General features: G+C 40.9%; 18 non-coding genes across 18 annotated transcripts; 15 read left to right on the forward strand and 3 right to left on the reverse strand.

The window, feature by feature from the left end:
- The first annotated feature begins 610 nt into the window (after positions 1–610).
- TRNAT-AGU (transfer RNA threonine (anticodon AGU)) lies at positions 611–684 on the forward strand. Its single transcript has one exon. It is a non-coding gene; the product is annotated as a tRNA-Thr (tRNA).
- Positions 685–1452: 768 nt separating this feature from the next.
- On the forward strand, positions 1453–1526 carry TRNAT-AGU (transfer RNA threonine (anticodon AGU)). The gene has a single exon. It is a non-coding gene; the product is annotated as a tRNA-Thr (tRNA).
- Positions 1527–2604: 1078 nt separating this feature from the next.
- On the reverse strand, positions 2605–2677 carry TRNAK-UUU (transfer RNA lysine (anticodon UUU)). The gene has a single exon. It is a non-coding gene; the product is annotated as a tRNA-Lys (tRNA).
- A 2140-nt stretch (positions 2678–4817) lies between these two features.
- On the forward strand, positions 4818–4891 carry TRNAT-AGU (transfer RNA threonine (anticodon AGU)). Its single transcript has one exon. It is a non-coding gene; the product is annotated as a tRNA-Thr (tRNA).
- Positions 4892–5658: 767 nt separating this feature from the next.
- On the forward strand, positions 5659–5732 carry TRNAT-AGU (transfer RNA threonine (anticodon AGU)). Its single transcript has one exon. It is a non-coding gene; the product is annotated as a tRNA-Thr (tRNA).
- A 766-nt stretch (positions 5733–6498) lies between these two features.
- Positions 6499–6572, forward strand: TRNAT-AGU (transfer RNA threonine (anticodon AGU)). The gene has a single exon. It is a non-coding gene; the product is annotated as a tRNA-Thr (tRNA).
- A 1607-nt stretch (positions 6573–8179) lies between these two features.
- On the forward strand, positions 8180–8253 carry TRNAT-AGU (transfer RNA threonine (anticodon AGU)). Its single transcript has one exon. It is a non-coding gene; the product is annotated as a tRNA-Thr (tRNA).
- A 2448-nt stretch (positions 8254–10701) lies between these two features.
- TRNAT-AGU (transfer RNA threonine (anticodon AGU)) lies at positions 10702–10775 on the forward strand. Its single transcript has one exon. It is a non-coding gene; the product is annotated as a tRNA-Thr (tRNA).
- A 767-nt stretch (positions 10776–11542) lies between these two features.
- On the forward strand, positions 11543–11616 carry TRNAT-AGU (transfer RNA threonine (anticodon AGU)). The gene has a single exon. It is a non-coding gene; the product is annotated as a tRNA-Thr (tRNA).
- A 1608-nt stretch (positions 11617–13224) lies between these two features.
- TRNAT-AGU (transfer RNA threonine (anticodon AGU)) lies at positions 13225–13298 on the forward strand. The gene has a single exon. It is a non-coding gene; the product is annotated as a tRNA-Thr (tRNA).
- A 1078-nt stretch (positions 13299–14376) lies between these two features.
- TRNAK-UUU (transfer RNA lysine (anticodon UUU)) lies at positions 14377–14449 on the reverse strand. Its single transcript has one exon. It is a non-coding gene; the product is annotated as a tRNA-Lys (tRNA).
- A 2140-nt stretch (positions 14450–16589) lies between these two features.
- TRNAT-AGU (transfer RNA threonine (anticodon AGU)) lies at positions 16590–16663 on the forward strand. The gene has a single exon. It is a non-coding gene; the product is annotated as a tRNA-Thr (tRNA).
- A 767-nt stretch (positions 16664–17430) lies between these two features.
- Positions 17431–17504, forward strand: TRNAT-AGU (transfer RNA threonine (anticodon AGU)). The gene has a single exon. It is a non-coding gene; the product is annotated as a tRNA-Thr (tRNA).
- Positions 17505–18270: 766 nt separating this feature from the next.
- On the forward strand, positions 18271–18344 carry TRNAT-AGU (transfer RNA threonine (anticodon AGU)). The gene has a single exon. It is a non-coding gene; the product is annotated as a tRNA-Thr (tRNA).
- A 1607-nt stretch (positions 18345–19951) lies between these two features.
- On the forward strand, positions 19952–20025 carry TRNAT-AGU (transfer RNA threonine (anticodon AGU)). The gene has a single exon. It is a non-coding gene; the product is annotated as a tRNA-Thr (tRNA).
- Positions 20026–21631: 1606 nt separating this feature from the next.
- On the forward strand, positions 21632–21705 carry TRNAT-AGU (transfer RNA threonine (anticodon AGU)). Its single transcript has one exon. It is a non-coding gene; the product is annotated as a tRNA-Thr (tRNA).
- A 1608-nt stretch (positions 21706–23313) lies between these two features.
- On the forward strand, positions 23314–23387 carry TRNAT-AGU (transfer RNA threonine (anticodon AGU)). Its single transcript has one exon. It is a non-coding gene; the product is annotated as a tRNA-Thr (tRNA).
- A 1078-nt stretch (positions 23388–24465) lies between these two features.
- TRNAK-UUU (transfer RNA lysine (anticodon UUU)) lies at positions 24466–24538 on the reverse strand. The gene has a single exon. It is a non-coding gene; the product is annotated as a tRNA-Lys (tRNA).
- Between the last annotated feature and the right edge of the window lie 641 nt (positions 24539–25179).

The following is a 25179-nucleotide window of genomic DNA, read 5'->3' on the forward strand; positions in this document are numbered from 1 at the left end:
CGATGCCATCAGAAACAGCACATATTAGAATGAGCAATTCATATTTCCTGCTTAATTTTTTGTAAAAGAAGCAAAGGTACGCCTGAACAGGGACTTGAACCCTGGACCCTCAGATTAAAAGTCTGATGCTCTACCGACTGAGCTATCCAGGCACAGGGATCACTGCCCATTTGAAACTTGATTTTCACTCTACAGCACCTCCATAAATGGCTACCTCACTGGTCAATAAAGGAAATGAATTATTAGTGCATTACACACATTTTGACACTGGAGACATAACTTTTTTCAGTCATTCCGTATCCAGATATAGAGATTTGCAGCATCTAGGACTTTAATGTTCACCCACTTACGGATTTGAATGTTTTGCCACATTCATGAGTGCAAAATTGCTTCCCAGTAAAGGCGAACATGTGCTCCTCAATACACACACTGGGCAATGCAGTCCACTCTAAATCAACGATTAATGACATGCTCGTTTTGTGCAATGGAGTTTCAGTCAATTGGAAAACATTTTGTAAAGTTATATTGCAACAGAAGCCCAGCCTTAAAAAAAGTGGATTTCACTTCTAAATGATTACATGAGGAAGGAAAGGAGATCAGATGCAAAAGAGGTGCTGTGGCTTAGTTGGTTAAAGCGCCTGTCTAGTAAACAGGAGATCCTGAGTTCGAATCTCAGCAGCGCCTGTCTGCTTTTTTTTCGACCAATCTGTCTCCCCAATATTAAAACTTTGTACAAAGATTGTTATTTCATGCTATTTAGAAGCACAGTCAGGCTTGAAATGTTGGCAAAGCATCCAAGAATTCTGGACTCCACTACCTTAGAGTCATATTGCCCAAGGTTGCGATGCCATCAGAAATAGCACATATTAGAATGAGCAATTCATATTTCCTGCTAAATTTTTTGTAAAAGAAGCAAAGATACACCTGAACAGGGACTTGAACCCTGGACCCTCAGATTAAAAGTGTGATGCTCTACCGACTGAGCTATCCAGGCACAGGGATCACTGCCCATTTGAAACTTGATTTTCACTCTACATCACCTCCATACATGGCTACCTCACTGGTCAATAAAGGAAATGAATTACTAGTGCATTACACACATTTTGACACTGGAGACATAACTTTTTTCAGTCATTCCGTATCCAGATATAGAGATTTGCAGCATCTAGGACTTTAATGTTCACCCACTTACGGATTTGAATGTTTTGCCACATTCATGAGTGCAAACTTGCTCCCCAGTAAAGGCGAACATGTGCTCCTCAATACACACACTGGGCAATGCAGTCCACTCTAAATCAACGATTAATGACATGCTCGTTTTGTGCAATGGAGTTTCAGTCAATTGGAAAACATTTTGTAAAGTTATATTGCAACAGAAGCCCAGCCTTAAAAAAAGTGGATTTCACTTCTAAATGATTACATGAGGAAGGAAAGGAGATCAGATGCAAAAGAGGTGCTGTGGCTTAGTTGGTTAAAGCGCCTGTCTAGTAAACAGGAGATCCTGAGTTCGAATCTCAGCAGCGCCTGTCTGCTTTTTTTTCGACCAATCTGTCTCCCCAATATTAAAACTTTGTACAAAGATTGCTGTTTCATGCTATTTAGAAGCACAGTCAGGCTTGAAATGTTGGCAAAGCATCCAAGAACTCTGGACTCCACTACCTTAGAGTCATATTGCCCAAGGTTGCGATGCCATCAGAAATAGCACATATTAGAATGAGCAATTCATATTTCCTGCTAAATTTTTTGTAAAAGAAGCAAAGATACGCCTGAACAGGGACTTGAACCCTGGACCCTCAGATTAAAAGTCTGATGCTCTACCGACTGAGCTATCCAGGCACAGGGATCACTGCCCATTTGAAACTTGATTTTCACTCTACAGCACCTCCATACATGGCTACCTCACTGGTCAATAAAGGAAATGAATTACTAGTGCATTACACACATTTTGACACTGGAGACATAACTTTTTTCAGTCATTCCGTATCCAGATATAGAGATTTGCAGCATCTAGGACTTTAATGTTCACCCACTTACGGATTTGAATGTTTTGCCACATTCATGAGTGCAAACTTGCTCCCCAGTAAAGACGAACATGTGCTCCTCAATGCACACACTGGGCAATGCAGTCCACTCTAAATCGACGATTAATGACATGCTCGTTTTGTGCAATGGAGTTTCAGTCAATTGGAAAACATTTTGAAAAGTTATATTGCAACAGAAGCCCAGCCTTAAAAAAGTGGATTTCACTTCTAAATGATTACATGAGGAAGGAAAGGAGACCAGATGCAAAAAAGGTGCTGTCGCTTAGTTGGTTAAAGCGCCTGTCTAGTAAACAGGAGATCCTGAGTTCGAATCTCAGCAGCGCCTGTCTGCTTTTTTTTCGACCAATCTGTATCCCCAATATTAAAACTTTGTACAAAGATTGCTGTTTCATGCTATTTAGAAGCACAGTCATGCTTGAAATGTTGGCAAAGCATCCAAGAACTCTGGACTCCACTACCTTAGAGTCATATTGCCCAAGGTTGCGATGCCATCAGAAATAGCACATATTAGAATGAGCAATTCATATTTCCTGCTTAATTTTTTGTAAAAGAAGCAAAGGTATGCCTGAACAGGGACTTGAACCCTGGACCCTCAGATTAAAAGTCTGATGCTCTACCGACTGAGCTATCCAGGCACAGGGATCACTGCCAATTTGAAACTTGATTTTCACTCTACAGCACCTCCACACATGGCTACCTCACTGGTCAATAAAGGAAATGAATTACTAGTGCATTACACACATTTTGACACTGGAGACATAACTTTTTTCAGTCATTCCGTATCCAGATATAGAGATTTGCAGCATCTAGGACTTTAATGTTCACCTACTTACGGATTTGAATGTTTTGCCACATTCATGAGTGCAAACTTGCTCCCCAGTAAAGACGAACATGTGCTCCTCAATGCACACACTGGGCAATGCAGTCCACTCTAAATCGACGATTAATGACATGCTCGTTTTGTGCAATGGAGTTTCAGTCAATTGGAAAACATTTTGAAAAGTTATATTGCAACAGAAGCCCAGCCTTAAAAAAGTGGATTTCACTTCTGATTGATTACATGAGGAAGGAAAGGAGACCAGATGCAAAAAAGGTGCTGTGGCTCAGTTGGTTAAAGCGCCTGTCTAGTAAACAGGAGATCCTGAGTTCGAATCTCAGCAGCGCCTGTCTGCTTTTTTTTCGACCAATCTGTCTCCCCAATATTAAAACTTTGTACAAAGATTGCTATTTCATGCTATTTAGAAGCACAGTCAGGCTTGAAATGTTGGCAAAGCATCCAAGAACTCTGGACTCCACTACCTTAGAGTCATATTGCCCAAGGTTGCGATGCCATCAGAAATAGCACATATTAGAATGAGCAATTCATATTTCCTGCTTAATTTTTTGTAAAAGAAGCAAAGGTACGCCTGAACAGGGACTTGAACCCTGGACCCTCAGATTAAAAGTCTGATGCTCTACCGACTGAGCTATCCAGGCACAAGGATCACTGCCCATTTGAAACTTGATTTTCACTCTACAGCACCTCCATACATGGCTACCTCACTGGTCAATAAAGGAAATGAATTACTAGTGCATTACACACATTTTGACACTGGAGACATAACTTTTTTCAGTCATTCCGTATCCAGATATAGAGATTTGCAGCATCTAGGACTTTAATGTTCACCCACTTACGGATTTGAATGTTTTGCCACATTCATGAGTGCAAACTTGCTCCCCAGTAAAGACGAACATGTGCTCCTCAATGCACACACTGGGCAATGCAGTCCACTCTAAATCGACGATTAATGACATGCTCGTTTTGTGCAATGGAGTTTCAGTCAATTGGAAAACATTTTGAAAAGTTATATTGCAACAGTAGCCCAGCCTTAAAAAAGTGGATTTCACTTCTGATTGATTACATGAGGAAGGAAAGGAGACCAGATGCAAAAAAGGTGCTGTGGCTTAGTTGGTTAAAGCGCCTGTCTAGTAAACAGGAGATCCTGAGTTTGAATCTCAGCAGCGCCTGTCTGCTTTTTTTTCGACCAATCTGTCTCCCCAATATTAAAACTTTGTACAAAGATTGCTATTTCATGCTATTTAGAAGCACAGTCAGGCTTGAAATGTTGGCAAAGCATCCAAGAACTCTGGACTCCACTACCTTAGAGTCATATTGCCCAAGGTTGCGATGCCATCAGAAACAGCACATATTAGAATGAGCAATTCATATTTCCTGCTTAATTTTTTGTAAAAGAAGCAAAGGTACACCTGAACAGGGACTTGAACCCTGGACCCTCAGATTAAAAGTCTGATGCTCTACCGACTGAGCTATCCAGGCACAGGGATCACTGCCCATTTGAAACTTGATTTTCACTCTACAGCACCTCCATACATGGCTACCTCACTGGTCAATAAAGGAAATGAATTATTAGTGCATTACACACATTTTGACACTGGAGACATAACTTTTTTCAGTCATTCCGTATCCAGATATAGAGATTTGCAGCATCTAGGACTTTAATGTTCACCCACTTACGGATTTGAATGTTTTGCCACATTCATGAGTGCAAAATTGCTTCCCAGTAAAGGCGAACATGTGCTCCTCAATACACACACTGGGCAATGCAGTCCACTCTAAATCAACGATTAATGACATGCTCGTTTTGTGCAATGGAGTTTCAGTCAATTGGAAAACATTTTGTAAAGTTATATTGCAACAGAAGCCCAGCCTTAAAAAAAGTGGATTTCACTTCTAAATGATTACATGAGGAAGGAAAGGAGATCAGATGCAAAAGAGGTGCTGTGGCTTAGTTGGTTAAAGCGCCTGTCTAGTAAACAGGAGATCCTGAGTTCGAATCTCAGCAGCGCCTGTCTGCTTTTTTTTCGACCAATCTGTCTCCCCAATATTAAAACTTTGTACAAAGATTGTTATTTCATGCTATTTAGAAGCACAGTCAGGCTTGAAATGTTGGCAAAGCATCCAAGAATTCTGGACTCCACTACCTTAGAGTCATATTGCCCAAGGTTGCGATGCCATCAGAAATAGCACATATTAGAATGAGCAATTCATATTTCCTGCTAAATTTTTTGTAAAAGAAGCAAAGATACACCTGAACAGGGACTTGAACCCTGGACCCTCAGATTAAAAGTGTGATGCTCTACCGACTGAGCTATCCAGGCACAGGGATCACTGCCCATTTGAAACTTGATTTTCACTCTACATCACCTCCATACATGGCTACCTCACTGGTCAATAAAGGAAATGAATTACTAGTGCATTACACACATTTTGACACTGGAGACATAACTTTTTTCAGTCATTCCGTATCCAGATATAGAGATTTGCAGCATCTAGGACTTTAATGTTCACCCACTTACGGATTTGAATGTTTTGCCACATTAATGAGTGCAAACTTGCTCCCCAGTAAAGACGAACATGTGCTCCTCAATGCACACACTGGGCAATGCAGTCCACTCTAAATCGACGATTAATGACATGCTCGTTTTGTGCAATGGAGTTTCAGTCAATTGGAAAACATTTTGAAAAGTTATATTGCAACAGAAGCCCAGCCTTAAAAAAGTGGATTTCACTTCTAAATGATTACATGAGGAAGGAAAGGAGACCAGATGCAAAAAAGGTGCTGTGGCTTAGTTGGTTAAAGCGCCTGTCTAGTAAACAGGAGATCCTGAGTTCGAATCTCAGCAGCGCCTGTCTGCTTTTTTTCGACCAATCTGTCTCCCCAATATTAAAACTTTGTACAAAGATTGCTATTTCATGCTATTTAGAAGCACAGTCAGGCTTGATATGTTGGCAAAGCATCCAAGAACTCTGGACTCCACTACCTTAGAGTCATATTGCCCAAGGTTGCGATGCCATCAGAAATAGCACATATTAGAATGAGCAATTCATATTTCCTGCTTAATTTTTTGTAAAAGAAGCAAAGGTACGCCTGAACAGGGACTTGAACCCTGGACCCTCAGATTAAAAGTCTGATGCTCTACCGACTGAGCTATCCAGGCAGATGGATCACTGCCATTTGAAACTTGATTTTCACTCTACAGCACCTCCATACATGGCTACCTCACTGGTCAATAAAGGAAATGAATTACTAGTGCATTACACACATTTTGACACTGGAGACATAACTTTTTTCAGTCATTCCGTATCCAGATATAGAGATTTGCAGCATCTAGGACTTTAATGTTCACCCACTTACGGATTTGAATGTTTTGCCACATTCATGAGTGCAAACTTGCTCCCCAGTAAAGACGAACATGTGCTCCTCAATGCACACACTGGGCAATGCAGTCCACTCTAAATCGACGATTAATGACATGCTCGTTTTGTGCAATGGAGTTTCAGTCAATTGGAAAACATTTTGTAAAGTTATATTGCAACAGAAGCCCAGCCTTAAAAAAAGTGGATTTCACTTCTAAATGATTACATGAGGAAGGACAGGAGATCAGATGCAAAAGAGGTGCTGTGGCTTAGTTGGTTAAAGCGCCTGTCTAGTAAACAGGAGATCCTGAGTTCGAATCTCAGCAGCGCCTGTCTGCTTTTTTTTCGACCAATCTGTCTCCCCAATATTAAAACTTTGTACAAAGATTGTTATTTCATGCTATTTAGAAGCACAGTCAGGCTTGAAACGTTGGCAAAGCATCCAAGAATTCTGGACTCCACTACCTTAGAGTCATATTGCCCAAGGTTGCGATGCCATCAGAAATAGCACATATTAGAATGAGCAATTCATATTTCCTGCTAAATTTTTTGTAAAAGAAGCAAAGATACGCCTGAACAGGGACTTGAACCCTGGACCCTCAGATTAAAAGTCTGATGCTCTACCGACTGAGATATCCAGGCACAGGGATCACTGCCCATTTGAAACTTGATTTTCACTCTACAGCACCTCCATACATGGCTACCTCACTGGTCAATAAAGGAAATGAATTACTAGTGCATTACACACATTTTGACACTGGAGACATAACTTTTTTCAGTCATTCCGTATCCAGATATAGAGATTTGCAGCATCTAGGACTTTAATGTTCACCCACTTACGGATTTGAATGTTTTGCCACATTAATGAGTGCAAACTTGCTCCCCAGTAAAGACGAACATGTGCTCCTCAATGCACACACTGGGCAATGCAGTCCACTCTAAATCGACGATTAATGACATGCTCGTTTTGTGCAATGGAGTTTCAGTCAATTGGAAAACATTTTGAAAAGTTATATTGCAACAGAAGCCCAGCCTTAAAAAAGTGGATTTCACTTCTAAATGATTACATGAGGAAGGAAAGGAGACCAGATGCAAAAAAGGTGCTGTGGCTTAGTTGGTTAAAGTGCCTGTCTAGTAAGCAGGAGATCCTGAGTTCGAATCTCAGCAGCGCCTGTCTGCTTTTTTTCGACCAATCTGTCTCCCCAATATTAAAACTTTGTACAAAGATTGCTATTTCATGCTATTTAGAAGCACAGTCAGGCTTGATATGTTGGCAAAGCATCCAAGAACTCTGGACTCCACTACCTTAGAGTCATATTGCCCAAGGTTGCGATGCCATCAGAAATAGCACATATTAGAATGAGCAATTCATATTTCCTGCTTAATTTTTTGTAAAAGAAGCAAAGGTACGCCTGAACAGGGACTTGAACCCTGGACCCTCAGATTAAAAGTCTGATGCTCTACCGACTGAGCTATCCAGGCAGATGAATCACTGCCATTTGAAACTTGATTTTCACTCTACAGCACCTCCATACATGGCTACCTCACTGGTCAATGAAGGAAATGAATTACTAGTGCATTACACACATTTTGACACTGGAGACATAACTTTTTTCAGTCATTCCGTATCCAGATATAGAGATTTGCAGCATCTAGGACTTTAATGTTCACCCACTTACGGATTTGAATGTTTTGCCACATTCATGAGTGCAAACTTGCTCCCCAGTAAAGACGAACATGTGCTCCTCAATGCACACACTGGGCAATGCAGTCCACTCTAAATCGACGATTAATGACATGCTCGTTTTGTGCAATGGAGTTTCAGTCAATTGGAAAACATTTTGTAAAGTTATATTGCAACAGAAGCCCAGCCTTAAAAAAAGTGGATTTCACTTCTAAATGATTACATGAGGAAGGACAGGAGATCAGATGCAAAAGAGGTGCTGTGGCTTAGTTGGTTAAAGCGCCTGTCTAGTAAACAGGAGATCCTGAGTTCGAATCTCAGCAGCGCCTGTCTGCTTTTTTTTCGACCAATCTGTCTCCCCAATATTAAAACTTTGTACAAAGATTGTTACTTCATGCTATTTAGAAGCACAGTCAGGCTTGAAACGTTGGCAAAGCATCCAAGAATTCTGGACTCCACTACCTTAGAGTCATATTGCCCAAGGTTGCGATGCCATCAGAAATAGCACATATTAGAATGAGCAATTCATATTTCCTGCTAAATTTTTTGTAAAAGAAGCAAAGATACGCCTGAACAGGGACTTGAACCCTGGACCCTCAGATTAAAAGTCTGATGCTCTACCGACTGAGCTATCCAGGCACAGGGATCACTGCCCATTTGAAACTTGATTTTCACTCTACAGCACCTCCATACATGGCTACCTCACTGGTCAATAAAGGAAATGAATTACTAGTGCATTACACACATTTTGACACTGGAGACATAACTTTTTTCAGTCATTCCGTATCCAGATATAGAGATTTGCAGCATCTAGGACTTTAATGTTCACCCACTTACGGATTTGAATGTTTTGCCACATTCATGAGTGCAAACTTGCTCCCCAGTAAAGACGAACATGTGCTCCTCAATGCACACACTGGGCAATGCAGTCCACTCTAAATCGACGATTAATGACATGCTCGTTTTGTGCAATGGAGTTTCAGTCAATTGGAAAACATTTTGAAAAGTTATATTGCAACAGAAGCCCAGCCTTAAAAAAGTGGATTTCACTTCTAAATGATTACATGAGGAAGGAAAGGAGACCAGATGCAAAAAAGGTGCTGTGGCTTAGTTGGTTAAAGCGCCTGTCTAGTAAACAGGAGATCCTGAGTTCGAATTTCAGCAGCGCCTGTCTGCTTTTTTTCGACCAATCTGTCTCCCCAATATTAAAACTTTGTACAAAGATTGCTATTTCATACTATTTAGAAGCACAGTCAGGCTTGATATGTTGGCAAAGCATCCAAGAACTCTGGACTCCACTACCTTAGATTCATATTGCCCAAGGTTGCGATGCCATCAGAAATAGCACATATTAGAATGAGCAATTCATATTTCCTGCTTAATTTTTTGTAAAAGAAGCAAAGGTACGCCTGAACAGGGACTTGAACCCTGGACCCTCAGATTAAAAGTCTGATGCCCTACCGACTGAGCTATCCAGGCAGATGGATCACTGCCATTTGAAATTTGATTTTCACTCTACAGCACATCCATACATGGCTACCTCACTGGTCAATAAAGGAAATGAATTACTAGTGCATTACACACATTTTGACACTGGAGACATAACTTTTTTCAGTCATTCCGTATCCAGATATAGAGATTTGCAGCATCTAGGACTTTAATGTTCACCCACTTACGGATTTGAATGTTTTGCCACATTCATGAGTGCAAACTTGCTCCCCAGTAAAGACGAACATGTGCTCCTCAATGCACACACTGGGCAATGCAGTCCACTCTAAATCGACGATTAATGACATGCTCGTTTTGTGCAATGGAGTTTCAGTCAATTGGTTAACATTTTGAAAAGTTATATTGCAACAGAAGCCCAGCCTTAAAAAAGTGGATTTCACTTCTGATTGATTACATGAGGAAGGAAAGGAGACCAGATGCAAAAAAGGTGCTGTGGCTTAGTTGGTTAAAGCGCCTGTCTAGTAAACAGGAGATCCTGAGTTTGAATCTCAGCAGCGCCTGTCTGCTTTTTTTTCGACCAATCTGTCTCCCCAATATTAAAACTTTGTACAAAGATTGCCATTTCATGCTATTTAGAAGCACAGTCAGGCTTGAAATGTTGGCAAAGCATCCAAGAACTCTGGACTCCACTACCTTAGAGTCATATTGCCCAAGGTTGCGATGCCATCAGAAACAGCACATATTAGAATGAGCAATTCATATTTCCTGCTTAATTTTTTGTAAAAGAAGCAAAGGTACGCCTGAACAGGGACTTGAACCCTGGACCCTCAGATTAAAAGTCTGATGCTCTACCGACTGAGTTATCCAGGAACAGGGATCACTGCCCATTTGAAACTTGATTTTCACTCTACAGCACCTCCATACATGGCTACCTCACTGGTCAATAAAGGAAATGAATTACTAGTGCATTACACACATTTTGACACTGGAGACATAACTTTTTTCAGTCATTCCGTATCCAGATATAGAGATTTGCAGCATCTAGGACTTTAATGTTCACCCACTTACGGATTTGAATGTTTTGCCACATTCATGAGTGCAAACTTGCTCCCCAGTAAAGGCGAACATGTGCTCCTCAATACACACACTGGGCAATGCAGTCCACTCTAAATCAACGATTAATGACATGCTCGTTTTGTGCAATGGAGTTTCAGTCAATTGGAAAACATTTTGTAAAGTTATATTGCAACAGAAGCCCAGCCTTAAAAAAAGTGGATTTCACTTCTAAATGATTACATGAGGAAGGAAAGGAGATCAGATGCAAAAGAGGTGCTGTGGCTTAGTTGGTTAAAGCGCCTGTCTAGTAAACAGGAGATCCTGAGTTCGAATCTCAGCAGCGCCTGTCTGCTTTTTTTTCGACCAATCTGTCTCCCCAATATTAAAACTTTGTACAAAGATTGCTGTTTCATGCTATTTAGAAGCACAGTCAGGCTTGAAATGTTGGCAAAGCATCCAAGAACTCTGGACTCCACTACCTTAGAGTCATATTGCCCAAGGTTGCGATGCCATCAGAAATAGCACATATTAGAATGAGCAATTCATATTTCCTGCTAAATTTTTTGTAAAAGAAGCAAAGATACGCCTGAACAGGGACTTGAACCCTGGACCCTCAGATTAAAAGTCTGATGCTCTACCGACTGAGCTATCCAGGCACAGGGATCACTGCCCATTTGAAACTTGATTTTCAATCTACAGCACCTCCATACATGGCTACCTCACTGGTCAATAAAGGAAATGAATTACTAGTGCATTACACTCATTTTGACACTGGAGACATAACTTTTTTCAGTCATTCCGTATCCAGATATAGAGATTTGCAGCATCTAGGACTTTAATGTTCACCCACTTACGGATTTGAATGTTTTGCCACATTCATGAGTGCAAACTTGCTCCCCAGTAAAGACGAACATGTGCTCCTCAATGCACACACTGGGCAATGCAGTCCACTCTAAATCGACGATTAATGACATGCTCGTTTTGTGCAATGGAGTTTCAGTCAATTGGAAAACATTTTGAAAAGTTATATTGCAACAGAAGCCCAGCCTTAAAAAAGTGGATTTCACTTCTAAATGATTACATGAGGAAGGAAAGGAGACCAGATGCAAAAAGGGTGCTGTGGCTTAGTTGGTTAAAGCGCCTGTCTAGTAAACAGGAGATCCTGAGTTCGAATCTCAGCAGCGCCTGTCTGCTTTTTTTTCGACCAATCTGTCTCCCCAATATTAAAACTATGTACAAAGATTGCTATTTCATGCTATTTAGAAGCACAGTGAGGCTTGAAATGTTGGCAAAGCATCCAAGAACTCTGGACTCCACTACCTTAGAGTCATATTGCCCAAGGTTGCGATGCCATCAGAAATAGCACATATTAGAATGAGCAATTCATATTTCCTGCTTAATTTTTTGTAAAAGAAGCAAAGGTACGCCTGAACAGGGACTTGAACCCTGGACCCTCAGATTAAAAGTCTGATGCTCTACCGACTGAGCTATCCAGGCACAGGGATCACTGCCCATTTGAAACTTGATTTTCACTCTACAGCACCTCCATACATGGCTACCTCACTGGTCAATAAAGGAAATGAATTACTAGTGCATTACACACATTTTGACACTGGAGACATAACTTTTTCAGTCATTCCGTATCCAGATATAGAGATTTGCAGCATCTAGGACTTTAATGTTCACCCACTTACGGATTTGAATGTTTTGCCACATTCATGAGTGCAAACTTGCTCCCCAGTAAAGACGAACATGTGCTCCTCAATGCACACACTGGGCAATGCAGTCCACTCTAAATCGACGATTAATGACATGCTCGTTTTGTGCAATGGAGTTTCAGTCAATTGGTTAACATTTTGAAAAGTTATATTGCAACAGAAGCCCAGCCTTAAAAAAGTGGATTTCACTTCTGATTGATTACATGAGGAAGGAAAGGAGACCAGATGCAAAAAAGGTGCTGTGGCTTAGTTGGTTAAAGCGCCTGTCTAGTAAACAGGAGATCCTGAGTTTGAATCTCAGCAGCGCCTGTCTGCTTTTTTTTCGACCAATCTGTCTCCCCAATATTAAAACTTTGTACAAAGATTGCTATTTCATGCTATTTAGAAGCACAGTCAGGCTTGAAATGTTGGCAAAGCATCCAAGAACTCTGGACTCCACTACCTTAGAGTCATATTGCCCAAGGTTGCGATGCCATCAAAAACAGCACATATTAGAATGAGCAATTCATATTTCCTGCTTAATTTTTTGTAAAAGAAGCAAAGGTACGCCTGAACAGGGACTTGAACCCTGGACCCTCAGATTAAAAGTCTGATGCTCTACCGACTGAGTTATCCAGGAACAGGGATCACTGCCCATTTGAAACTTGATTTTCACTCTACAGCACCTCCATACATGGCTACCTCACTGGTCAATAAAGGAAATGAATTACTAGTGCATTACACACATTTTGACACTGGAGACATAACTTTTTTCAGTCATTCCGTATCCAGATATAGAGATTTGCAGCATCTAGGACTTTAATGTTCACCCACTTACGGATTTGAATGTTTTGCCACATTCATGAGTGCAAACTTGCTCCCCAGTAAAGGCGAACATGTGCTCCTCAATACACACACTGGGCAATGCAGTCCACTCTAAATCAACGATTAATGACATGCTCGTTTTGTGCAATGGAGTTTCAGTCAATTGGAAAACATTTTGTAAAGTTATATTGCAACAGAAGCCCAGCCTTAAAAAAAGTGGATTTCACTTCTAAATGATTACATGAGGAAGGAAAGGAGATCAGATGCAAAAGAGGTGCTGTGGCTTAGTTGGTTAAAGCGCCTGTCTAGTAAACAGGAGATCCTGAGTTCGAATCTCAGCAGCGCCTGTCTGCTTTTTTTTCGACCAATCTGTCTCCCCAATATTAAAACTTTGTACAAAGATTGCTGTTTCATGCTATTTAGAAGCACAGTCAGGCTTGAAATGTTGGCAAAGCATCCAAGAACTCTGGACTCCACTACCTTAGAGTCATATTGCCCAAGGTTGCGATGCCATCAGAAATAGCACATATTAGAATGAGCAATTCATATTTCCTGCTAAATTTTTTGTAAAAGAAGCAAAGATACGCCTGAACAGGGACTTGAACCCTGGACCCTCAGATTAAAAGTCTGATGCTCTACCGACTGAGCTATCCAGGCACAGGGATCACTGCCCATTTGAAACTTGATTTTCACTCTACAGCACCTCCATACATGGCTACCTCACTGGTCAATAAAGGAAATGAATTACTAGTGCATTACACACATTTTGACACTGGAGACATAACTTTTTTCAGTCATTCCGTATCCAGATATAGAGATTTGCAGCATCTAGGACTTTAATGTTCACCCACTTACGGATTTGAATGTTTTGCCACATTCATGAGTGCAAACTTGCTCCCCAGTAAAGACGAACATGTGCTCCTCAATGCACACACTGGGCAATGCAGTCCACTCTAAATCGACGATTAATGACATGCTCGTTTTGTGCAATGGAGTTTCAGTCAATTGGAAAACATTTTGAAAAGTTATATTGCAACAGAAGCCCAGCCTTAAAAAAGTGGATTTCACTTCTAAATGATTACATGAGGAAGGAAAGGAGACCAGATGCAAAAAAGGTGCTGTCGCTTAGTTGGTTAAAGCGCCTGTCTAGTAAACAGGAGATCCTGAGTTCGAATCTCAGCAGCGCCTGTCTGCTTTTTTTTCGACCAATCTGTATCCCCAATATTAAAACTTTGTACAAAGATTGCTGTTTCATGCTATTTAGAAGCACAGTCATGCTTGAAATGTTGGCAAAGCATCCAAGAACTCTGGACTCCACTACCTTAGAGTCATATTGCCCAAGGTTGCGATGCCATCAGAAATAGCACATATTAGAATGAGCAATTCATATTTCCTGCTTAATTTTTTGTAAAAGAAGCAAAGGTATGCCTGAACAGGGACTTGAACCCTGGACCCTCAGATTAAAAGTCTGATGCTCTACCGACTGAGCTATCCAGGCACAGGGATCACTGCCAATTTGAAACTTGATTTTCACTCTACAGCACCTCCACACATGGCTACCTCACTGGTCAATAAAGGAAATGAATTACTAGTGCATTACACACATTTTGACACTGGAGACATAACTTTTTTCAGTCATTCCGTATCCAGATATAGAGATTTGCAGCATCTAGGACTTTAATGTTCACCTACTTACGGATTTGAATGTTTTGCCACATTCATGAGTGCAAACTTGCTCCCCAGTAAAGACGAACATGTGCTCCTCAATGCACACACTGGGCAATGCAGTCCACTCTAAATCAACGATTAATGACATGCTCGTTTTGTGCAATGGAGTTTCAGTCAATTGGAAAACATTTTGAAAAGTTATATTGCAACAGAAGCCCAGCCTTAAAAAAGTGGATTTCACTTCTGATTGATTACATGAGGAAGGAAAGGAGACCAGATGCAAAAAAGGTGCTGTGGCTCAGTTGGTTAAAGCGCCTGTCTAGTAAACAGGAGATCCTGAGTTCGAATCTCAGCAGCGCCTGTCTGCTTTTTTTTCGACCAATCTGTCTCCCCAATATTAAAACTTTGTACAAAGATTGCTATTTCATGCTATTTAGAAGCACAGTCAGGCTTGAAATGTTGGCAAAGCATCCAAGAACTCTGGACTCCACTACCTTAGAGTCATATTGCCCAAGGTTGCGATGCCATCAGAAATAGCACATATTAGAATGAGCAATTCATATTTCCTGCTTAATTTTTTGTAAAAGAAGCAAAGGTACGCCTGAACAGGGACTTGAACCCTGGACCCTCAGATTAAAAGTCTGATGCTCTACCGACTGAGCTATCCAGGCACAAGGATCACTGCCCATTTGAAACTTGATTTTCACTCTACAGCACCTCCATACATGGCTACCTCACTGGTCAATAAAGGAAATGAATTACTAGTGCATTACACACATTTTGACACTGGAGACATAACTTTTTTCAGTCATTCCGTATCCAGATATAGAGATTTGCAGCATCTAGGACTTTAATGTTCACCCACTTACGGATTTGAATGTTTTGCCACATTCATGAGTGCAAACTTGCTCCCCAGTAAAGACGAACATGTGCTCCTCAATGCACACACTGGGCAATGCAGTCCACTCTAAATCGACGATTAATGACATGCTCGTTTTGTGCAATGGAGTTTCAGTCAATTGGAAAACATTTTGAAAAGTTATATTGCAACAGTAGCCCAGCCTTAAAAAAGTGGATTTCACTTCTGATTGATTACATGAGGAAGGAAAGGAGACCAGATGCAAAAAAGGTGCTGTGGCTTAGTTGGTTAAAGCGCCTGTCTAGTAAACAGGAGATCCTGAGTTTGAATCTCAGCAGCGCCTGTCTGCTTTTTTTTCGACCAATCTGTCTCCCCAATATTAAAACTTTGTACAAAGATTGCTATTTCATGCTATTTAGAAGCACAGTCAGGCTTGAAATGTTGGCAAAGCATCCAAGAACTCTGGACTCCACTACCTTAGAGTCATATTGCCCAAGGTTGCGATGCCATCAGAAACAGCACATATTAGAATGAGCAATTCATATTTCCTGCTTAATTTTTTGTAAAAGAAGCAAAGGTACGCCTGAACAGGGACTTGAACCCTGGACCCTCAGATTAAAAGTCTGATGCTCTACCGACTGAGCTATCCAGGCACAGGGATCACTGCCCATTTGAAACTTGATTTTCACTCTACAGCACCTCCATACATGGCTACCTCACTGGTCAATAAAGGAAATGAATTATTAGTGCATTACACACATTTTGACACTGGAGACATAACTTTTTTCAGTCATTCCGTATCCAGATATAGAGATTTGCAGCATCTAGGACTTTAATGTTCACCCACTTACGGATTTGAATGTTTTGCCACATTCATGAGTGCAAAATTGCTTCCCAGTAAAGGCGAACATGTGCTCCTCAATACACACACTGGGCAATGCAGTCCACTCTAAATCAACGATTAATGACATGCTCGTTTTGTGCAATGGAGTTTCAGTCAATTGGAAAACATTTTGTAAAGTTATATTGCAACAGAAGCCCAGCCTTAAAAAAAGTGGATTTCACTTCTAAATGATTACATGAGGAAGGAAAGGAGATCAGATGCAAAAGAGGTGCTGTGGCTTAGTTGGTTAAAGCGCCTGTCTAGTAAACAGGAGATCCTGAGTTCGAATCTCAGCAGCGCCTGTCTGCTTTTTTTTCGACCAATCTGTCTCCCCAATATTAAAACTTTGTACAAAGATTGTTATTTCATGCTATTTAGAAGCACAGTCAGGCTTGAAATGTTGGCAAAGCATCCAAGAATTCTGGACTCCACTACCTTAGAGTCATATTGCCCAAGGTTGCGATGCCATCAGAAATAGCACATATTAGAATGAGCAATTCATATTTCCTGCTAAATTTTTTGTAAAAGAAGCAAAGATACACCTGAACAGGGACTTGAACCCTGGACCCTCAGATTAAAAGTCTGATGCTCTACCGACTGAGCTATCCAGGCACAGGGATCACTGCCCATTTGAAACTTGATTTTCACTCTACATCACCTCCATACATGGCTACCTCACTGGTCAATAAAGGAAATGAATTACTAGTGCATTACACACATTTTGACACTGGAGACATAACTTTTTTCAGTCATTCCGTATCCAGATATAGAGATTTGCAGCATCTAGGACTTTAATGTTCACCCACTTACGGATTTGAATGTTTTGCCACATTAATGAGTGCAAACTTGCTCCCCAGTAAAGACGAACATGTGCTCCTCAATGCACACACTGGGCAATGCAGTCCACTCTAAATCGACGATTAATGACATGCTCGTTTTGTGCAATGGAGTTTCAGTCAATTGGAAAACATTTTGAAAAGTTATATTGCAACAGAAGCCCAGCCTTAAAAAAGTGGATTTCACTTCTAAATGATTACATGAGGAAGGAAAGGAGACCAGATGCAAAAAAGGTGCTGTGGCTTAGTTGGTTAAAGCGCCTGTCTAGTAAACAGGAGATCCTGAGTTCGAATCTCAGCAGCGCCTGTCTGCTTTTTTTCGACCAATCTGTCTCCCCAATATTAAAACTTTGTACAAAGATTGCTATTTCATGCTATTTAGAAGCACAGTCAGGCTTGATATGTTGGCAAAGCATCCAAGAACTCTGGACTCCACTACCTTAGAGTCATATTGCCCAAGGTTGCGATGCCATCAGAAATAGCACATATTAGAATGAGCAATTCATATTTCCTGCTTAATTTTTTGTAAAAGAAGCAAAGGTACGCCTGAACAGGGACTTGAACCCTGGACCCTCAGATTAAAAGTCTGATGCTCTACCGACTGAGCTATCCAGGCAGATGGATCACTGCCATTTGAAACTTGATTTTCACTCTACAGCACCTCCATACATGGCTACCTCACTGGTCAATAAGGGAAATGAATTACTAGTGCATTACACACATTTTGACACTGGAGACATAACTTTTTTCAGTCATTCCGTATCCAGATATAGAGATTTGCAGCATCTAGGACTTTAATGTTCACCCACTTACGGATTTGAATGTTTTGCCACATTCATGAGTGCAAACTTGCTCCCCAGTAAAGACGAACATGTGCTCCTCAATGCACACACTGGGCAATGCAGTCCACTCTAAATCGACGATTAATGACATGCTCGTTTTGTGCAATGGAGTTTCAGTCAATTGGAAAACATTTTGTAAAGTTATATTGCAACAGAAGCCCAGCCTTAAAAAAAGTGGATTTCACTTCTAAATGATTACATGAGGAAGGACAGGAGATCAGATGCAAAAGAGGTGCTGTGGCTTAGTTGGTTAAAGCGCCTGTCTAGTAAACAGGAGATCCTGAGTTCGAATCTCAGCAGCGCCTGTCTGCTTTTTTTTCGACCAATCTGTCTCCCCAATATTAAAACTTTGTACAAAGATTGTTATTTCATGCTATTTAGAAGCACAGTCAGGCTTGAAACGTTGGCAAAGCATCCAAGAATTCTGGACTCCACTACCTTAGAGTCATATTGCCCAAGGTTGCGATGCCATCAGAAATAGCACATATTAGAATGAGCAATTCATATTTCCTGCTAAATTTTTTGTAAAAGAAGCAAAGATACGCCTGAACAGGGACTTGAACCCTGGACCCTCAGATTAAAAGTCTGATGCTCTACCGACTGAGCTATCCAGGCACAGGGATCACTGCCCATTTGAAACTTGATTTTCACTCTACAGCACCTCCATACATGGCTACCTCACTGGTCAATAAAGGAAATGAATTACTAGTGCATTACACACATTTTGACACTGGAGACATAACTTTTTTCAGTCATTCCGTATCCAGATATAGAGATTTGCAGCATCTAGGACTTTAATGTTCACCCACTTACGGATTTGAATGTTTTGCCACATTAATGAGTGCAAACTTGCTCCCCAGTAAAGACGAACATGTGCTCCTCAATGCACACACTGGGCAATGCAGTCCACTCTAAATCGACGATTAATGACATGCTCGTTTTGTGCAATGGAGTTTCAGTCAATTGGAAAACATTTTGAAAAGTTATATTGCAACAGAAGCCCAGCCTTAAAAAAGTGGATTTCACTTCTAAATGATTACATGAGGAAGGAAAGGAGACCAGATGCAAAAAAGGTGCTGTGGCTTAGTTGGTTAAAGTGCCTGTCTAGTAAGCAGGAGATCCTGAGTTCGAATCTCAGCAGCGCCTGTCTGCTTTTTTTCGACCAATCTGTCTCCCCAATATTAAAACTTTGTACAAAGATTGCTATTTCATGCTATTTAGAAGCACAGTCAGGCTTGATATGTTGGCAAAGCATCCAAGAACTCTGGACTCCACTACCTTAGAGTCATATTGCCCAAGGTTGCGATGCCATCAGAAATAGCACATATTAGAATGAGCAATTCATATTTCCTGCTTAATTTTTTGTAAAAGAAGCAAAGGTACGCCTGAACAGGGACTTGAACCCTGGACCCTCAGATTAAAAGTCTGATGCTCTACCGACTGAGCTATCCAGGCAGATGAATCACTGCCATTTGAAACTTGATTTTCACTCTACAGCACCTCCATACATGGCTACCTCACTGGTCAATGAAGGAAATGAATTACTAGTGCATTACACACATTTTGACACTGGAGACATAACTTTTTTCAGTCATTCCGTATCCAGATATAGAGATTTGCAGCATCTAGGACTTTAATGTTCACCCACTTACGGATTTGAATGTTTTGCCACATTCATGAGTGCAAACTTGCTCCCCAGTAAAGACGAACATGTGCTCCTCAATGCACACACTGGGCAATGCAGTCCACTCTAAATCGACGATTAATGACATGCTCGTTTTGTGCAATGGAGTTTCAGTCAATTGGAAAACATTTTGTAAAGTTATATTGCAACAGAAGCCCAGCCTTAAAAAAAGTGGATTTCACTTCTAAATGATTACATGAGGAAGGACAGGAGATCAGATGCAAAAGAGGTGCTGTGGCTTAGTTGGTTAAAGCGCCTGTCTAGTAAACAGGAGATCCTGAGTTCGAATCTCAGCAGCGCCTGTCTGCTTTTTTTTCGACCAATCTGTCTCCCCAATATTAAAACTTTGTACAAAGATTGTTACTTCATGCTATTTAGAAGCACAGTCAGGCTTGAAACGTTGGCAAAGCATCCAAGAATTCTGGACTCCACTACCTTAGAGTCATATTGCCCAAGGTTGCGATGCCATCAGAAATAGCACATATTAGAATGAGCAATTCATATTTCCTGCTAAATTTTTTGTAAAAGAAGCAAAGATACGCCTGAACAGGGACTTGAACCCTGGACCCTCAGATTAAAAGTCTGATGCTCTACCGACTGAGCTATCCAGGCACAGGGATCACTGCCCATTTGAAACTTGATTTTCACTCTACAGCACCTCCATACATGGCTACCTCACTGGTCAATAAAGGAAATGAATTACTAGTGCATTACACACATTTTGACACTGGAGACATAACTTTTTTCAGTCATTCCGTATCCAGATATAGAGATTTGCAGCATCTAGGACTTTAATGTTCACCCACTTACGGATTTGAATGTTTTGCCACATTCATGAGTGCAAACTTGCTCCCCAGTAAAGACGAACATGTGCTCCTCAATGCACACACTGGGCAATGCAGTCCACTCTAAATCGACGATTAATGACATGCTCGTTTTGTGCAATGGAGTTTCAGTCAATTGGAAAACATTTTGAAAAGTTATATTGCAACAGAAGCCCAGCCTTAAAAAAGTGGATTTCACTTCTAAATGATTACATGAGGAAGGAAAGGAGACCAGATGCAAAAAAGGTGCTGTGGCTTAGTTGGTTAAAGCGCCTGTCTAGTAAACAGGAGATCCTGAGTTCGAATTTCAGCAGCGCCTGTCTGCTTTTTTTCGACCAATCTGTCTCCCCAATATTAAAACTTTGTACAAAGATTGCTATTTCATACTATTTAGAAGCACAGTCAGGCTTGATATGTTGGCAAAGCATCCAAGAACTCTGGACTCCACTACCTTAGATTCATATTGCCCAAGGTTGCGATGCCATCAGAAATAGCACATATTAGAATGAGCAATTCATATTTCCTGCTTAATTTTTTGTAAAAGAAGCAAAGGTACGCCTGAACAGGGACTTGAACCCTGGACCCTCAGATTAAAAGTCTGATGCCCTACCGACTGAGCTATCCAGGCAGATGGATCACTGCCATTTGAAATTTGATTTTCACTCTACAGCACATCCATACATGGCTACCTCACTGGTCAATAAAGGAAATGAATTACTAGTGCATTACACACATTTTGACACTGGAGACATAACTTTTTTCAGTCATTCCGTATCCAGATATAGAGATTTGCAGCATCTAGGACTTTAATGTTCACCCACTTACGGATTTGAATGTTTTGCCACATTCATGAGTGCAAACTTGCTCCCCAGTAAAGACGAACATGTGCTCCTCAATGCACACACTGGGCAATGCAGTCCACTCTAAATCGACGATTAATGACATGCTCGTTTTGTGCAATGGAGTTTCAGTCAATTGGTTAACATTTTGAAAAGTTATATTGCAACAGAAGCCCAGCCTTAAAAAAGTGGATTTCACTTCTGATTGATTACATGAGGAAGGAAAGGAGACCAGATGCAAAAAAGGTGCTGTGGCTTAGTTGGTTAAAGCGCCTGTCTAGTAAACAGGAGATCCTGAGTTCGAATCTCAGCAGCGCCTGTCTGCTTTTTTTTCGACCAATCTGTCTCCCCAATATTAAAACTATGTACAAAGATTGCTATTTCATGCTATTTAGAAGCACAGTGAGGCTTGAAATGTTGGCAAAGCATCCAAGAATTCTGGACTCCACTACCTTAGAGTCATATTGCCCAAGGTTGCGATGCCATCAGAAATAGCACATATTAGAATGAGCAATTCATATTTCCTGCTTAATTTTTTGTAAAAGAAGCAAAGGTACGCCTGAACAGGGACTTGAACCCTGGACCCTCAGATTAAAAGTCTGATGCTCTACCGACTGAGCTATCCAGGCACAGGGATCACTGCCCATTTGAAACTTGATTTTCACTCTACAGCACCTCCATACATGGCTACCTCACTGGTCAATAAAGGAAATGAATTACTAGTGCATTACACACATTTTGACACTGGAGACATAACTTTTTCAGTCATTCCGTATCCAGATATAGAGATTTGCAGCATCTAGGACTTTAATGTTCACCCACTTACGGATTTGAATGTTTTGCCACATTCATGAGTGCAAACTTGCTCCCCAGTAAAGACGAACATGTGCTCCTCAATGCACACACTGGGCAATGCAGTCCACTCTAAATCGACGATTAATGACATGCTCGTTTTGTGCAATGGAGTTTCAGTCAATTGGTTAACATTTTGAAAAGTTATATTGCAACAGAAGCCCAGCCTTAAAAAAGTGGATTTCACTTCTGATTGATTACATGAGGAAGGAAAGGAGACCAGATGCAAAAAAGGTGCTGTGGCTTAGTTGGTTAAAGCGCCTGTCTAGTAAACAGGAGATCCTGAGTTTGAATCTCAGCAGCGCCTGTCTGCTTTTTTTTCGACCAATCTGTCTCCCCAATATTAAAACTTTGTACAAAGATTGCTATTTCATGCTATTTAGAAGCACAGTCAGGCTTGAAATGTTGGCAAAGCATCCAAGAACTCTGGACTCCACTACCTTAGAGTCATATTGCCCAAGGTTGCGATGCCATCAAAAACAGCACATATTAGAATGAGCAATTCATATTTCCTGCTTAATTTTTTGTAAAAGAAGCAAAGGTACGCCTGAACAGGGACTTGAACCCTGGACCCTCAGATTAAAAGTCTGATGCTCTACCGACTGAGTTATCCAGGAACAGGGATCACTGCCCATTTGAAACTTGATTTTCACTCTACAGCACCTCCATACATGGCTACCTCACTGGTCAATAAAGGAAATGAATTACTAGTGCATTACACACATTTTGACACTGGAGACATAACTTTTTTCAGTCATTCCGTATCCAGATATAGAGATTTGCAGCATCTAGGACTTTAATGTTCACCCACTTACGGATTTGAATGTTTTGCCACATTCATGAGTGCAAACTTGCTCCCCAGTAAAGGCGAACATGTGCTCCTCAATACACACACTGGGCAATGCAGTCCACTCTAAATCAACGATTAATGACATGCTCGTTTTGTGCAATGGAGTTTCAGTCAATTGGAAAACATTTTGTAAAGTTATATTGCAACAGAAGCCCAGCCTTAAAAAAAGTGGATTTCACTTCTAAATGATTACATGAGGAAGGAAAGGAGATCAGATGCAAAAGAGGTGCTGTGGCTTAGTTGGTTAAAGCGCCTGTCTAGTAAACAGGAGATCCTGAGTTCGAATCTCAGCAGCGCCTGTCTGCTTTTTTTTCGACCAATCTGTCTCCCCAATATTAAAACTTTGTACAAAGATTGCTGTTTCATGCTATTTAGAAGCACAGTCAGGCTTGAAATGTTGGCAAAGCATCCAAGAACTCTGGACTCCACTACCTTAGAGTCATATTGCCCAAGGTTGCGATGCCATCAGAAATAGCACATATTAGAATGAGCAATTCATATTTCCTGCTAAATTTTTTGTAAAAGAAGCAAAGATACGCCTGAACAGGGACTTGAACCCTGGACCCTCAGATTAAAAGTCTGATGCTCTACCGACTGAGCTATCCAGGCACAGGGATCACTGCCCATTTGAAACTTGATTTTCACTCTACAGCACCTCCATACATGGCTACCTCACTGGTCAATAAAGGAAATGAATTACTAGTGCATTACACACATTTTGACACTGGAGACATAACTTTTTTCAGTCATTCCGTATCCAGATATAGAGATTTGCAGCATCTAGGACTTTAATGTTCACCCACTTACGGATTTGAATGTTTTGCCACATTCATGAGTGCAAACTTGCTCCCCAGTAAAGACGAACATGTGCTCCTCAATGCACACACTGGGCAATGCAGTCCACTCTAAATCGACGATTAATGACATGCTCGTTTTGTGCAATGGAGTTTCAGTCAATTGGAAAACATTTTGAAAAGTTATATTGCAACAGAAGCCCAGCCTTAAAAAAGTGGATTTCACTTCTAAATGATTACATGAGGAAGGAAAGGAGACCAGATGCAAAAAAGGTGCTGTCGCTTAGTTGGTTAAAGCGCCTGTCTAGTAAACAGGAGATCCTGAGTTCGAATCTCAGCAGCGCCTGTCTGCTTTTTTTTCGACCAATCTGTATCCCCAATATTAAAACTTTGTACAAAGATTGCTGTTTCATGCTATTTAGAAGCACAGTCATGCTTGAAATGTTGGCAAAGCATCCAAGAACTCTGGACTCCACTACCTTAGAGTCATATTGCCCAAGGTTGCGATGCCATCAGAAATAGCACATATTAGAATGAGCAATTCATATTTCCTGCTTAATTTTTTGTAAAAGAAGCAAAGGTATGCCTGAACAGGGACTTGAACCCTGGACCCTCAGATTAAAAGTCTGATGCTCTACCGACTGAGCTATCCAGGCACAGGGATCACTGCCAATTTGAAACTTGATTTTCACTCTACAGCACCTCCACACATGGCTACCTCACTGGTCAATAAAGGAAATGAATTACTAGTGCATTACACACATTTTGACACTGGAGACATAACTTTTTTCAGTCATTCCGTATCCAGATATAGAGATTTGCAGCATCTAGGACTTTAATGTTCACCTACTTACGGATTTGAATGTTTTGCCACATTCATGAGTGCAAACTTGCTCCCCAGTAAAGACGAACATGTGCTCCTCAATGCACACACTGGGCAATGCAGTCCACTCTAAATCAACGATTAATGACATGCTCGTTTTGTGCAATGGAGTTTCAGTCAATTGGAAAACATTTTGAAAAGTTATATTGCAACAGAAGCCCAGCCTTAAAAAAGTGGATTTCACTTCTGATTGATTACATGAGGAAGGAAAGGAGACCAGATGCAAAAAAGGTGCTGTGGCTCAGTTGGTTAAAGCGCCTGTCTAGTAAACAGGAGATCCTGAGTTCGAATCTCAGCAGCGCCTGTCTGCTTTTTTTTCGACCAATCTGTCTCCCCAATATTAAAACTTTGTACAAAGATTGCTATTTCATGCTATTTAGAAGCACAGTCAGGCTTGAAATGTTGGCAAAGCAT

Source organism: Ambystoma mexicanum, unplaced genomic scaffold (assembly GCF_040938575.1).
Source record: "Ambystoma mexicanum isolate Mex_15411 unplaced genomic scaffold, UKY_AmexF1_1 Mex_scaf1, whole genome shotgun sequence".
NCBI classification, from domain to species: domain Eukaryota; kingdom Metazoa; phylum Chordata; class Amphibia; order Caudata; family Ambystomatidae; genus Ambystoma; species Ambystoma mexicanum.